This window comes from Hyperolius riggenbachi, chromosome 10 (assembly GCF_040937935.1).
Source record: "Hyperolius riggenbachi isolate aHypRig1 chromosome 10, aHypRig1.pri, whole genome shotgun sequence".
Lineage (NCBI taxonomy): Eukaryota > Metazoa > Chordata > Amphibia > Anura > Hyperoliidae > Hyperolius > Hyperolius riggenbachi.
Window position 1 is genome coordinate 107,063,020 of NC_090655.1, and position 15,549 is coordinate 107,078,568.

A 15,549-nucleotide genomic window follows, 5' to 3' on the forward strand; every position below is an offset into this window, starting at 1 on the left:
ATATGGAGACTGCCATCTTTATTTCCTTTTTAGCAATACCAGTTGCCTGGCAGTCATGCTGATCCTCTGCCTTCAATACTTTTAGCCATAGACCCTGAACAAGATTGTTTCTGGTGTTATTCAAACACTACTGAAGCCAAATAGAACAGCAGGGCTGCCAGGCAACTGGTATTGTTTAAAAGGAAATAAATATAGCAGCCCCCATACATCTCTCACTTTAACTGTACTTCCTGGCTGCTAATCCAATTAAAATATTAGCCAAATTTTGCATTGCAGACACCCGAATTTCCCCACATTGCCAGTGTTTCAATGGAAGCCTGTGGTGGCACCCAAACGTCTGCTTGTCGTGGGCGCCCTAGTTTCCTGTGTTTTTTTTTTTTCTTTAATTTTCCTGTTTTCACCAACTTTCTCTATCATGCTTTAGCAGAACAATATCAAAGGAAAGTATACATTTTCAGGGCGAAGTTTATAGGGCAAAGTTTACTTAGATTAGTGCTAAGGAAAAAGAGCTTTAAGGGTCTTCGGCCCCAGTGCCAAGCCCTACAAAATGTGACTCTCCATCTTACATGTACTCTTCTGTTCTACTCCAGTGTCATTCTGTGCTGTCCTAGATCACTCTGTGAGGGCCGGTTGCACACCAAAAAGCACTAGCATAATTGCAAACGCTCAGCCCTTTTTGAAGTGATTTTTTTACAAGGATTCTAGGCATGTGCCTAGTGATTTTGTAATCATGCCTAGTGATTTTTGGAGCCTTTTTGTATTATCATTTTTTAGTTTTTGTTACAGTAGAGCTGGAATTGAACAGCTTCTGTAACAAAACCGCTTGGAAAAATCGATCGGTTCTAGCCCTTTAAGAGTGTTTTTCCAGTTTCCTATACTTAACATTGAGGCTGAACCGCCATAGAAAAGCTGCAGGACCTGCATTTGCATTTGGGAGACAATCCCATCGCTCTAGTGGGATCCATCCCATTCAAATACATTAGCCAAGTTATAGGTTTTTTTTTCCCTTTGGTGATTCTTGAAGGGGCCAAGAATACCTAGGTGAGAAGAAGGGAGAGATTGGGAGCCCAATGGTGCAGTATCATCAGGTGTAGGGTGGATAAAATCATATAAATATATACTCACAATGGTGGGTTGCAGTTCCTGCAACCACCGTATAGGCCTGCAGGGAATTAACCATTCCTGCTCGGTACTCCGGGTCCTGCTGGGTACAGGATAGTCGCTCTCCTGTAGTATGATAGACTTTCCAGAAAAACTGCAAAGCTATTACCTCCAAAGGAGGTCTGACTGGTATTGGGTAGGATGGAGGCGCCCAATGTATGTTCTATTTTGGTATTTTTAAATACAAATAAAAACATTACATAATAATAAGAGAGGTCATTGCTTACCTCTCCAGAAGATATAGACACCAGTTCAACTGGAAAACGTTTATTAAAAAAGCAATCTGACATTGCGTTTCACGGGTCATGGCCCACTTCCTCAGGTCAATACAAAATGCCTTGATAGCAAAGGGAATATAGTGGCGCCTACAACTTTTTTCCAATTGAACTGGTGTCTATATCTTCTGGAGAGGTAAGCAACGACCTCTCTTTTTATTATATAATTTTTTTTATTTGTATTTAAAAATACCAAAATAGAACATACATTGGGTGCCTCCATCCTACCCACTAACATTAGCCAAGTGCTTTTCCAAGTGCTGGGGTTTATAAAAGTGCTCAGAAGCGCTCTTGGTGTGCACCAGTTCCCCTGCTTATATAGAAGTGATGGGACATGGGAGATAATTCACAAAAGCTCTTCTCTTGAGGGCCTGTTTCCACTACACGCAGATTCTGCATGCAGAAAACTGACTCCAATGAATGCCTATGGGAAATTTGCATCAGAAAAATTGCGTTCAGTGGAAACAGGCCCATAGACATTCATTGGAGTCAGTTTTCTGCATGCAGAATCTGCGTGTAGTGGAAACATGCCCTGAATGATCTCACCTTATCTCATTTTTCATCTAAACTATAAGGAGAGCTAAATCACAATATAAGTTATATAAGAAGAGCTAACTCAAGGGTTAAGCCAGATAAGGAGAGATACAGTGTGTAATAAAAGTCAGTATGTCTCACATTTTTGTAAATATTTATTACATCTTTTCCTGGGACAAGATTGAAAATAAGACTCTTTGATACATTGTAAATTAGTCAGTAGTAGTGTATAGCTTATATAACAGTGTGAGGGCGGGAACCTACTAGAGCGCTTTTTTGAGCGTTTAGGCATCACTTTCAATCGTTACTGATTTGCCTAAACCCTCAGCTAATGTAAATGAATGGGACAAATTCTAAAACAGTGATTGTGATTATCAAAATCGCAATCGCAGGACATGCAGCATTTTGATAGCGTTTGCGCTTCAATGTAAAGTATATAAGCGCTGGCTAATCGCTATGAAATTGCTACACATAGCGATTTGTGAGCCATTTTAAATGACTTCAACCTTTAAAAAAAATTATAATAATTTGAAAGGACCAATCAGAATTAGAATCGCTAATCACTATCACAATCGCTGACAAAAAGCATATACGTTTTAAAATCGCTACCAAAATTGCCTTAAAATGCTCATGAAATTGCTTACAAAATGCTAATTAAAAATGCTAGCGATTGTGATAGCGATTTGCAACATCCCTTTAAGTGGGATCACACCCCTAGCATTACAATAGCAAGAGCTTTTCAAATCACAAGTGCCTAGAAAAGCGCTGCTAGTGGGTTCCAGGCCTAAGGCTCTGTTCCCACTACAGCAGAGAAAGGACATTTTTTTTATCTGCACGTCAAGTGAACGGCTCCTATTTTATGAATAGGAGCCATTTACACTTGTCACGCTGCATTGAATACGCCGGATCCAATGCAGTAAGCGGCACTTCTGTGCAGTCTGCGATAATCCCGGGCAGGCAGATGGGTTCCCCCATATCACCTATAGAGGAGTACATCTGCCCTAGGCTACAGCCGGACCACGGTGGACCATCGGCTCCCGCTGGCCGCATGTGGTCCGGAACAAGTGAGAATACAGCCTTAGTTTGCTGTCCCTTTAAAATGACTCGACACAACCATAAATGTCTAAGCTTGGTATACATTTTCAACTATGATTGGTCAATCACTAATCAATTTTATCACCTCCATGTAGTATGGGAGTCAAAAGATTTTTAATGCTATGAGCAGATTATTTAGGCCTCCTTTCCACGAACTGTTGATAGGCAGTGAAATGCCTTTCAAACTCTCTCAACTGGTCACTGCTGCCTGGTAACTGCTTGTTGCTGCATGATAACTGCTCACTGCTGCCTGGTCACTGCTTGCTGAGCACACAGTTCAACAGTCCGTGGAAAAGAGGCCTTAGGTAGAATACATTTGTAACCGGCGCCGGGAGACTTGGGCGCAGGTTACAGCCGGTATATGGCCATGTATATGGCTGGTATAAGTCCCGGCCGCGTTAATTACTATTCCCTCTCCAGGCCGCCATGGATAGTGGAGAATGATATAATTCGACTTCCAGCTATTGCTGGAGGCCGAATTATTGTGTTTTAAAAGCAACTTCAGCTCCGTCTTCTGACGGCGCCGACGTTACTGAATACAGCTAAAGCCGTAATTCCTATTACAGTCTATGGTGGCGCCGGCTGTGCCCAAATCTACCTGCGATGAAAAGCACTGCTCCGCTTAGGCAAGCGCTCATACTACATTGAGATGGTCACATTTTCTGAAATGCCACCGATTCTGCCTAGTGTGCTCCTAGCCTTGATAACCTGCGCTGATAATATTAGGGTGTAATGCGGTGGTGCGCTACTAAAACATAGCTCCAATTCCAATAATTGCCAACAAGCTGCGCACTATTGATCCTCTTGTCAAGACACTAGACCTTACTCTCTAATTAGAGAGTGTAAGGCCTCCTTTCCACGGACCGCTGATAGGCAGTGAAATGCCTCTCAAACTCTCTCAACTGCTCACTGCTGCCTAGTAACTGCTTGTTGCTGCATGATAACTGCTTACTTCTGCCTGGTAACTGCTTGCTGAGCACCCAGCTCAACAGTTAAGTGGAAAGGAGGCCTAAATAGTATAAACAAAGTCCAGAAAGGCAGGGGTGGCCAGATGACCCCGCAGGCACTATAGACCCATCTAACTAAGGCCTCCTTTCCACAAACTGTTGAGCTGTGTGTTCAGCAAGCAGCTACCAGGCAGAAGTGAGCAGTTATCATGCAGCAACAAGCTGTTACTAGGCAGCAGTGAGGAGTTGAGAGAGTTTGAGAGGCATTTCACTGCCTAGTAACGGTCCGAGGAAAAGAGGCCTAAGGCTAATGCCTCTCAAACTCTCACAGCTGCTTGCTGCTGCCTGGTAACAGTTCAACAGTCCGTGAAAAAGAGGCTTAAAGAGGAACTCCAGTGAAAATAATGTAATAAAAAAAAGTGCTTCATTTTTACAATAATTATGTATACATGATTTAGTCAGTGTTTGCTCATTGTAAAATCTTTCCTCTCCCAGATTCACATTCTGACATGTATTACATGGTGACATTGTTACTGTGGGCAAATTATGTAGCTGTTTCTAGCTAGTCTGGCTTTAACAGATAGCTGTAAGCAGCTATTTCCTGTCTGAACATTGTTACATTGTGGCAGTTTGCCCAGAGTACCGTACGGTACCAGAGCCTCTTGTGGGAGGGGTTTCAGCACAAAATCAGTCATACAGCGCCCCCTGATGGTCTGTTTGTGAAAATCATTATTTTTCTCATGTAAAAGTGGGTATCAGCTACTGATTGGGATAAAGTTCAATTCTTGGTCGGAGTTTCTCTTTAAGGATCATAAGATAGCGGTGAGTGTCCACTGCTTGGGGTGTGGTGGTATCTCACTGAAGCAGGAAAGTGGTTGCCTAGCAGTGGGGAGACACGAGTTGGACTTTGTATATACTATTTACACTCTAATTAGAGTGTAAGATCTAGTGTTTTGACAAGAGGATCAATAGTGCACAACTCGTTCGCAATTATTAAATTGACTAGGTAAGCTCTCATACTACATGGAAGTGGTAACATTTGCCAATCAATGTGTGTACCAGGCTTTACTGCAATTGATTCTACCACACTGCTAATGTACCAATGTGCACGTCCCATTATAATATAATTGCTTCATGTTTAGCATGCGATTACATTGACCACTCAGCTCAGCAAGCAGTTACCAGGCATCAACAAGCAGTGAGCAGTTGTGAAAGTATGAGAGGCATTTCACTGCCTATCAACAGTTAGTGGAAAAGAGGTCATAGGCCCAGTGCACACCAAAACCACTAGCAGATCCGCAATACGCTAGCGGTTTTGGGAGCTGATTTCAGAGCGATTCTAGGTATGTTTAGAGAGGTTTTCTAAACATACCTAGCGGTTTTGGGTGCGTTTTTGTGTAGCAGATTACACATATTGTTACAGTAAAAGCTGTTACTGAACAGCTTCTGTAACAAAAATGCCTGGCAAACCGCTCTGAAGTAGCGTTTTTCAGAGCGGTTTGCGGTTTTTCTATACTTTACATTGAGGACGAAACGCTTCCGAAAACCGCAAACGCGCAGCAGGAGGCGCGTTTGCGGCTTGGCAAAAACCGCAAACCGTCGGTGTGCACCATCCCATTGCAATACATTAGACAAGCGTTTTTAGAGGCGGATGCGGCCGGCGGATCGCTCCAAAAACCGCTCGGTGTGCACTGGGCCTTAGGCCCAGTGCACACCGAGCGGTTTTTGGAGCGATCCAAAATATACCTAGCAAAACCACTAGGTATATTTAGAAAACCTCTCTAAACATACCTAGAATCGCTCTGAAATCAGCTCCCAAAACCGCTAGCGTATTGCGGATCTGCTAGCGGTTTTGGTGTGCACTGGGCCTTAGATACAGACAAAACAAGACACAGAACAGTAATACCTCCTTTCCACGAACTGTTGAGCTGTGTGCTCGGCAATCAGTTACCAGGCAGCAGTGAGCAGTTTTAAGAGTTTGAGAGGCATCGACAGTTCGTGGAAAGGAGGCCTCAAGGATACCTGAAGTGACATGATGAGATAGACATGGGTATGTACAGTGCCTAGCACACAAATAACTATGCTGTGTTCCTTTTTTTCTTTCTCTGTCTGAAAGAGTTAGGCCTCTTTTCCACGAACTGTTTACAGGCAGTGAAATGCCTCTCAAATGCTCACTGCTGCTTGGTAACTGCTTGTTGCTGCCTGGTAACTGCTTGCTGAGCACACAGTTCAACAGTTCGTGGAAAAGAGGCGTTAAATATCAAGTATGTAAGTGGCTGACTCAGTCAGGAAGTGACTACAGTGTGACACTCAATGATAAGAAATTCCCTTTTTATCTCTTTCTTGCTCTCAGAAGCCGGTTTTCTGCTAGGAAAATGGTTTCTAGTTGGAATTTCTCACCAGTGACGGTCACACTGTAGTCACTTCCTGACTGAGTCAGCCACTTACATACCTGATATTTAACTCTTTGAGACAGAGAAAGGAAAAAAAAAAGAACACAGCATATTTATTTGTGTGCTAGGCATTGTACATACATATGTCACTTTGGTTATCCTTTAGGCCTCTTTTCCACGAACTGTTGAGCTGTGTTCTCAGCAAGCAGTTGCCAGGCAGCAGTGAGCAGTTGCCAGGCAGCAGTGAGCAGTTGCCAGGCAGCAGTGAGCAGTTGCCAGGCAGCAGTGAGCAGTTGTGAGAGTTTGAGAGGCATTTCACTGCCTAGAAACAGTTAGTGGAAAAGAGGCCTTAAAGAGAACCTGTACTGAGTAAAAATATTTAAAATAAACACATGAGGTAACTTCAAATGAACATTACATAGTTACCTTGCCATCAGTTCCTCTCAGAAGCTCGCCATTTTCTTCTGACAATAATCCTATCCAGTTCTGACAATATTTTGTCAGATCTGAAATATCAGTTGCTGTCAGTTATAGCTGAGAGGAAAACTGATGTACCAGGTAATGTCCATGTTTCCCTAAGGCTCAAGTAGGCGATGTTACAGTTTAACTGTGTGCTGACCAGAAAGCTGTTATGGGTAATTTTCAAAGTGGAGGACGGAAAATTCCCTTGATCACAGTGAACAAACAGGACGCGGGACAGGAGAAAGACACTGAGTAGTAGACTACATGGAAGGTAAGTATGGCTTGTGTATGCTTATTTTGACTTTTAATTTTCAGTTCAGGTTTTCTTTAATGGAATCCTCAGCCAAATAATAAAAAAAAAAAATCCACTTTACTTACCTGGGGCTTTCTCCAACCCCTTGCAGCCGACTGTCCCACGCTGACAGCTCCGCCTCCGGCCCGGGGTCCCCGCACGGTGCAGAGGACAACCTTTTTGTATTTATTATTTCTTGAATTTATAAAGCGCCAATATATTACGCAGCGCTGGACAATAAATATATACAATGATACAAGAATGACAGACATAACAAGGTTATACAACATAGAGCAGAGTTATACATGCAAATTGTACAAAATACATGATCATGTTATATGGGCTGGTTAGGTAGGCCCAGTAATACAAGTACAGGCTGTCATAGGACAGGAGCACATGATCCTGTAGATTACACTAGGGAATGGAGGACCCTACCAGAGGCTTACAACCTGTGGAGTGTTCCTTTAAGGAACACTCCACAGGTCACCAGGATCATTAGGGATCCTTGCCCAAAGACTCTATACTGTTTTATGTACTGGCTTGAGCCAGGATTTAAATCCATGTCAAAGGGCTCAAATCCCACGTTAAAGCCAAAAACATTACCAGTACACTATCCAGCTGACCCTCTCTATCCAAATGTGGGGAGGCATTCTTTTACATCAAAAATGAGGGCAGTTCAGCTCTACACTTCTTAGGCCTGGAACTCACTAAAAAGCGCTATCGCTAATCGCTAGCATTTTTAATGAACATTTCGTAAGCAATTTCAAGAGCGTTTTCTGGCGATTTTGGTAGCAATTTTAAAAAGTGTAAGCGTTTTGCCAGGGATTGTGTAGCGATTATTGTTGTTAATTCTGATTGGTCCTTTCAATTAATTTTAATTTTTTTAACAGTATGCAGGAATTTAAAAACGCTAGCAAACTTGCTCTGTGTAGGTTTTGACGAGTGTCACGGACGGTTGCGGGGCCGCAGACGCGTCCTGGAACCACCCGTGAAGAAAAAGCGATCGCACTCGATTCTCTGCATCAATTGCGCTTCAGATCAATAGAATCTGGATTGATTGTGTAGGAGCATCTGTCTTTTCTCAGCAGAGAGAAGACATCAGCTTAAAGTGAACCTCCGGACTAAAAATCGACTCAGCAGCACTGAAAAGGCCTGGTGTTTCTTTAACAGTATCACAGCATCAGAACTTTGTTTCTCTTATCCAAGCCTCATTTTTAGCTGCACAGAAGAAAACTGCCCGGGCTTTTTTCCCCTGATGCTGTGCAAAGCATGATGGGATTTCTGATGTTGTTGCTCTCGTTCTGCTGTTTTGGTGCAATTTTTTTTTTTTTACATTTTGAATTTGACATTTGAAGCCTAGCGTGTGCAGCTGGGAGGGGTAATCAGGAAACAGGACAGTTGGAACAGTGTCTCATGCTCCCTGTCACCTCCTTTCAACCAAAAAGATGTCTGCCTCCATGACAAAGATGGCAGCCCCCATGAATCACAAACATTTGCCTGTTCTTTTAAAACAGGGTGGGTAAAAAATTATATTACCTATCTATTCTAATTAACATAACTAATGTAACTTAAGGACAGTATGTTTTTTTAGGCTGAAGTTCCCCTTTAACTGCAGGATGGCTCTTTTGATATGCTAATGTGCAGGAACAAACCCTTGAGTTCAGGAAGCTAATCTCCACAGGGGGGCCATAGAAAGCCAGCTGAAGCGGCTCCAACCAGGCCAGATATGAATGCATGTGGGGTATGGTTTCTTGACGATTATATGGCAACCATACCTCGCACAGCAATAAAATTCATATCGTCTTGTTCGGTAAAATCTGGCCATCGTGCTGATATGAAATTCATTGTGATAGTCCGTCCGGTTATTGAGGTATGACCCTTATCAAGAACTGGACCCGCTGCCCTAGCCATGTCTGATGTCATATTAATCTGTATTTTCCAACAAGTATGAATCTGTTATCCTCCTAAATATAACGTGTATCGTTTGTGAGGTACGGCCGTTTGTAAGTTTAAAACCTAAAATCTCTCAGAGGGAATGCACTGTCATTGGTGGGTAACTCAGAGGGGGCCGGCATTGCCACACCCCCAAACCAGCTTCATCAAAAGCACATGGCTGGCAGGCGGGCCCTCATTCCTCCATTTTTCCACCTTCATGAACACACAGCCACCGTGAGGAAGTGGTGGCCATTTTGCTTGAACTTAGCTGAAACAAAGAACTTTGCGGAACTTGAAACCAAGGACTTGATGATTTTCCCACAAAAGGACATTTTCCATAAAACTAAGTATTTTTTCTCCATTTCTTTTATTTTTCAAACTGGCTATTACTGTTTTAAGAATTGTTGATTTTAATAATTGTCTGTATATATTATTTATATTGCTCTCAATAAACCGACGCTATTGTCAGTTGTTGTTCTAGCTACCCTATTATTCAGCATACACAGAAACTGATCCCAGGTCTCTGAAGAGACGCTACTATTGTTTGTTGTTGGCTAGACAGAATACAGCGTGTTTTAACCATTTTTATTTGTAGATCTAGGCTCAGTCAGCGGGCTCCTCTGTCCCATGGTAACAGAGGTGGTGGCAGTTATACCCTGAACTAGTGTATAAGTTGTAATTACCGTACCTCCCAGGCTCCCTTCTGGTTTGTCTGCGGCCAATTCCCAACGGTTCCTGCGCATTGACTGCTATCAGAGTTCGCACGATCCGTGCGCTGGCACCGTTTGGAAGGCCATTTGCGGTCTGACCACTAGGGCTCCTGTGACAGTGTTTGGCAGCGGTTGGGACCTGTGTTGTGCTGAAAGTATCTAAGATAGCGCTAGCGCTATCAAGAAACGAACGAATTCGTTGGTGTAGCTGGAAGGCAATATATTTTTTTATACATACAGAGAGACTGTGTAGCCAGTACCCCTCCCCAAAAGTTTTATTTTATTTGGCATGGAAATGTCCGGGAACTACCAGAACATGTGCCTAGCAGACCTGGAAAATCTTTGCAAAGCGAGGGGCATGGACATCCTCCGCAAGAAAAAGCGGGACCTGATAGCCGACTTGTCCAGATGGGATACCCAGCAACTGCGGGAGCCGGGAGTGTCCGCTGAAGTGGATACCAGCCCATCTGACTCACTTCGAGGGGAACCAGAGACTGAAGATTCTGAGCGTACAGAGGTTGAGCATCCTGCGGGCCCTGTTGCAACAGTTACGCCAGAGACTGTCAGTGTGGACCCCAATCCCAGAGTTTCTGGAAGTACTCGCCCGGAAACGGCCGTACTGGACTGTCTGTTTGTACTGACCCGGTAATGCAGCAGGCATTACAAAAGCTGATGGAGACTGGCCTGGACAAGTACCTGCAGTACATGCGAGAGGAACGCCAATCTGCAGAACGCCACGCGGAGAGGGATGCCGCTGAGCGAGAACGGGTGCGCCAACGACAGCATAAGCTAAACATGGCAAAAGTGCAACAGGCCAGCGGGAGTTCTCCGCCCAGCCTCCCTGCTGAAGGAGCTGCACCACCCGTAAGTGCAAAATTTAAATTTGCTAATATTGAAAAAGACACTGACATTGACTTGTTTCTGCGGTCTTTTGAAAAAGCATGTCCTCAGTATCGTCTGTCCCAAGACCAGTGGGCCAGACATCTGACACCTTTGCTGTGCTACAAAGCGCTTGATGCTTTCGCAGAATTGCCTGCGGAGAAAGATAATGATTATGCCGCTATCAAAGACGCTATCATTACTAAGTAGCAGCTGACTCCAGAAGCCTATCGCAAAAAGTTCAGGTCCTGGCAGAAAAAGTCTTCTGATTCGTACCGAGATGTGGTCAGCAGCTTGCTCACCACACTCCGCCAGTGGACTCTAGGCCTCACCAAAGGGTCTTATGATGTCCTGGAGGACTTTATAGTCCTAGAACAATTTCTGAACATTTGCCCTGCTGATGTACAACAGTTTGTGCTGGAGCGCAAGCCTGCGTCAACAACTGTCACTGCAGACCTCACTGAGACCTTTGCAACTACCCGGGTGTCTGATACACGCAGAACTGTCCCATCCAGCTGGAGAGGAGGTCAGCCCAATACCCCGGCAGACTCTCCTGCCCCTGTGAGCCGGCAGCCACAGAGGCCACCCAGCGCAGCTGCTGCACCCAGGCCTGCAGCCCCTGGAGAGGTCACCTGTCACTACTGCCGCCAGCCCGGACACCTGAAAATCGACTGTCCGGAGAGGAGACGGACACCACCAGCACCTGGATCATCTGCATCACCTGCACCTCACCCACAGCAGAGGCAACCCGCCAGTGAACCACAGCCTGGATCATCAGATTTTGTTCTGTTTGCCCGCGGAAAGGAAATTCGCGACCGAACCGACCAGCAACAACTTGTTAGAGTGAACGGCAAAGTTGTCACCGGATTCCGAGACACCGGCGCTGACATCACGTTAGTTCACTCACACCTTGTGCCAAAGGAGAGCATCAGCCCCAGCCAATCCCTTGCCCTTACTGGAGAAGAGGGCACCCCTTTTCACATAGCCCACGCGAGAGTGAAGATCGACTGGGGGGTGGGAGTCCAAGAAAGGGTTGTTGGGGTTATGAAGGATCTCCCAGTCCCTGTGTTGCTGGGGACTGATTTGGGCAAGCTTGTGTCCTACTACGAACCTGCCACGACCGCCTTGTCGCTCACGGAAGGAGACACTCTCCACCTACCACCAGGTACTTTATACACTTGGGGGAGCACCAGGGGGAGGTGGGTTGAATGTGCCCAGTTCAAGGGTACCACGTTCAATAGTGCCTGCTTCAAAGGCACCTGAGTTTGATGCACGAACTGTCTGTCGTGATGATGTAACTGTACTTGTGTTTAATAAACCAACTGTCTGTAATGAAAATGTGTCTATGCCTGTCACTGTCATTAAGGCATGCAACGATGATTTGAGTAATGCCAGTCTGTGCCATTCTAAAGGTATACCTGTGCTAGCAGTACTGCGCAGTGGTACTGCTCAGAACCCGAGCTCAGAACAGGTGGCGGGGGTTCCGGCCTCCTCCCCCTCCTCTGACCGCAGGGATGAGACCTTTCAGCCGCTGGCCTCGTGTGACATGAGCAAGTTGGCTGAAACTGACAGCGTATTTACAGCATCACTACAAAAGGACCCAAGCCTGGAGGTGCTCAGGCAGCAAGCCTCTGAGCCCCTCGCAGACGGGGCCGCGTTCAAGGTGTACTGGGAAGGTGGGAGACTGTACAGTGAGTCTGTACAGCCCCCTACCGGTAGATCACATGCGAATACCAAATGGCTTGTGGTCCCGAGTGCGTTCCGGGGACATGTGCTGAAATCCGCACATAATTCCCTGACAGGTCACTCTGGTGTCCGCAAGACACTTGCCTGTATTCGGAATCAGTTTTATTGGCCCAGGATGAACAGGGATGTAGCAAACTACTGCAAAGCATGTGCCCTCTGTCAGGAGCTGGGAAGGTCCAGGGATTCCCGCGGGGTTCCCTTAGGTCCACAGCCACTTAGCAGGGAAACCCTAAGTGGGCTGGCTGTTGACTTAACCAACCTACTGCCCGTTGACAGCAGTCCTGGCAGACGCCCCCATCCGAACGACCTGTCCGGAACGGTTCATGTCGGGTCAAGCCTGAGGGTAGCGGACCGCGACCTGTCCAGGGGAACCGAGCCTCAGGCTCCCATGGGTTTTCCCGCCGTACCGGCAACCTGAGACCCGTCAGCCAGGTTAGCGGCGCCGCCGCCACACATCTTGCGGGTGTGTGTCTAAGCCGCAGACAAGAGGGGGGCTGTCACGGACGGTTGCGGGGCTGCAGACGCGTCCTGGAACCGCCCGAGAAGAAAAAGCGATCGTACTCGATTCTCTGCATCGATTGCGCTTCAGATTAATAGAATCTGGATTGATTGTGTAGGAGCATCTGTCTTTTCTCAGCAGAGAGAAGACATCAGCTTAACTGCAGGATGGCTCTTTTGATATGCTAATGAGCAGGAACAAACCCTTAAGTTCAGGAAGCTAATCTCCACAGGGGGGCCAAAGAAAGCCAGCCGAAGCGGCTCCGACCAGGCCAGATATGAATGCATGTGGGGTATGGTTTCTTGACGATTATATAGCAACCATACCTCGCACAGCTATAAAATTCATATCGTCTTGTTCGGTAAAATCTGGCCATCGTGCTGATATAAAATTTATTGTGATAGTCCGTCCGGTTATTGAGGTATGACCCTTCTCAAGAACTGGACCCGCTGCCCTAGCCATGTCTGATGTCATATTAATCTGTATTTTCCAACAAGTATGAATCTGTTATCCCCCTAAATATAACGTGTATCGTTTGTGAGGTACGGCCGTTTGTAAGTTTAAAACCTAAAATCTCTCAGAGGGAATGCACTGTCATTGGTGGGTAACTCAGAGGGGGCCGGCATTGCCACACCCCCAAACCAGCTTCATCAAAAGCACATGGCTGGCAGGCGAGCCCTCATTCCTCCATTTTTCCACCTTCATGAACACACGGCCACCGTGAGGAACAAGTGGTGGCCATTTTGCTTGAACTTAGCTGAAACAAAGAACTTTGCGGAACTTGAAACCAAGGACTTGATGATTTTCCCACAAAAGGACATTTTCCATGAAACTAAGTATTTTTTCTCCCTTTCTTTTATTTTTCATACTGGCTATTACTGTTTTAAGAATTGTTGATTTTAATAATTGTCTGTATATATTATTTATATTGCTTTCAATAAACCGACGCTATCATCAGTTGTTGTTCTAGCTACCCTATTATTCAGCATACACAGAAACTGATCCCAGGTCTCTGAAGAGACGCTACTATTGTTTGTTGTTGGCTAGACAGAATACAGCGTGTTTTTAACCGTTTTTTATTTGTAGATCTAGGCTCAGTCAGCGGGCTCCTCTGTCCCATGGTAACAGAGGTGGTGGCAGTTATACCCTGAACTAGTGTGTAAGTTGTAATTACCATACCTCCCAGGCTCCCTTCTGGTTTGTCTGAGGCCAATTCCCAACGGTTCCTGCGCATTGACTGCGACCAGAGTTCGCATAATCCGTGTGCAGGCACCGTTTGGAAGGCCATTTGCGGTCTGACCACTAGGGCTCCTGTGACAACGAGCGATTACACTAGCGTTTATATACTTTACATTGCAGAAACGCTAAACGCTAAAAATGCTGCATGTCCTATGTTTGCAATTTTGGTAATCGCAATCGCTCCAGTGGAATTTGGCCCATCCATTAACATTAGCTGAGTATTTTGGGAAATTGCTAGTGTTTTGAAAACCGCTCACAAAATCGCTCTAGTAGGTTCCAGCCCTAAGGGCTTCTTCACACTGGAGGCGTTTTTTTTTTTGGTTTTTTTTTAGCACCTGTGATTTTTGTAAATCACCCTGAAAGCGCTTACACCATGCTATCCTATGGGTCAGTTCAGATTAGGGCGATCCGTCTGCTTTCCGCTCAGAGGAGCGCTGCATGGACCATTTTCGGGGTTATTTTGCTGCAATAGAAGGTATCGGAAAACTGCAAAACTCGTAAAAAATCGCTTGTGCAGCGAATGCGTTCGCGTTTTGTAAGAATAAATACATTGTATGTATTTTTTTCCGGATCAAGGAGTTCACTTCCTTACGAAACGGAATCGCTCTTCAAAAGCTCCTACAAAAACGCTTACCAAAAACGTCCAATGAACAGAAATCGCCGGGATGGGGAAAAAAATTGCTTCAAAAAACGTCCAATGCGAACGTTAGCGTGATTGGAACGCAATGTGAACGAGGCCTAAAGGCAGGGCCGGTTTAAGCAACAATGGGGCCCCAGGGCAAAATAAACCTGGGGGGGCCCCCAACATATTCCCCGGAACAAAAATCGGCATTAGGGGACCTTTTTTGCAGCTGGTATAGTCAGGGTGTGAAGCCCCAATCGGTCGGAGCTCCACATTCTGGCTATCCCAGCCTGCATGGGGGACAAGGGGTTAAAAAGTTTCAGGAGGGGGGACCCCACAATTTTTTTTAAAAAAAAAATTCCCACACTCTAAACATAAAAAAAAAATTGGGAAAATAGGAAAAAATGCCAGGGATCTTCATGCAGCCATATTGCGGCTGTATAGCGATCCCTGGCCAAAGCGCTGCGGCTGCGTATGGACCCCCTGGAAACCCCGTCAGGAAATTCATTGCTCTTTCTTTTGATACATGTAAAATTACACTACCGTTAGGTTTGCTACTAAAAGTTACATTTACCGCATTTAAAACTATACTTTTTTCCTTCGAAACTTTAAAATCTATTTTCTCAAAAACTATAAAGTCTTTTTGAAAAATTGTTCTTTCCTCTTATTCCCAATGATCTCCTTAACATATCCTGCGAATTTAGGGTTTCTAGCATTTACGGTGGATTTGCTATTAACCATTAAAGTCGGCAGGTTTTTA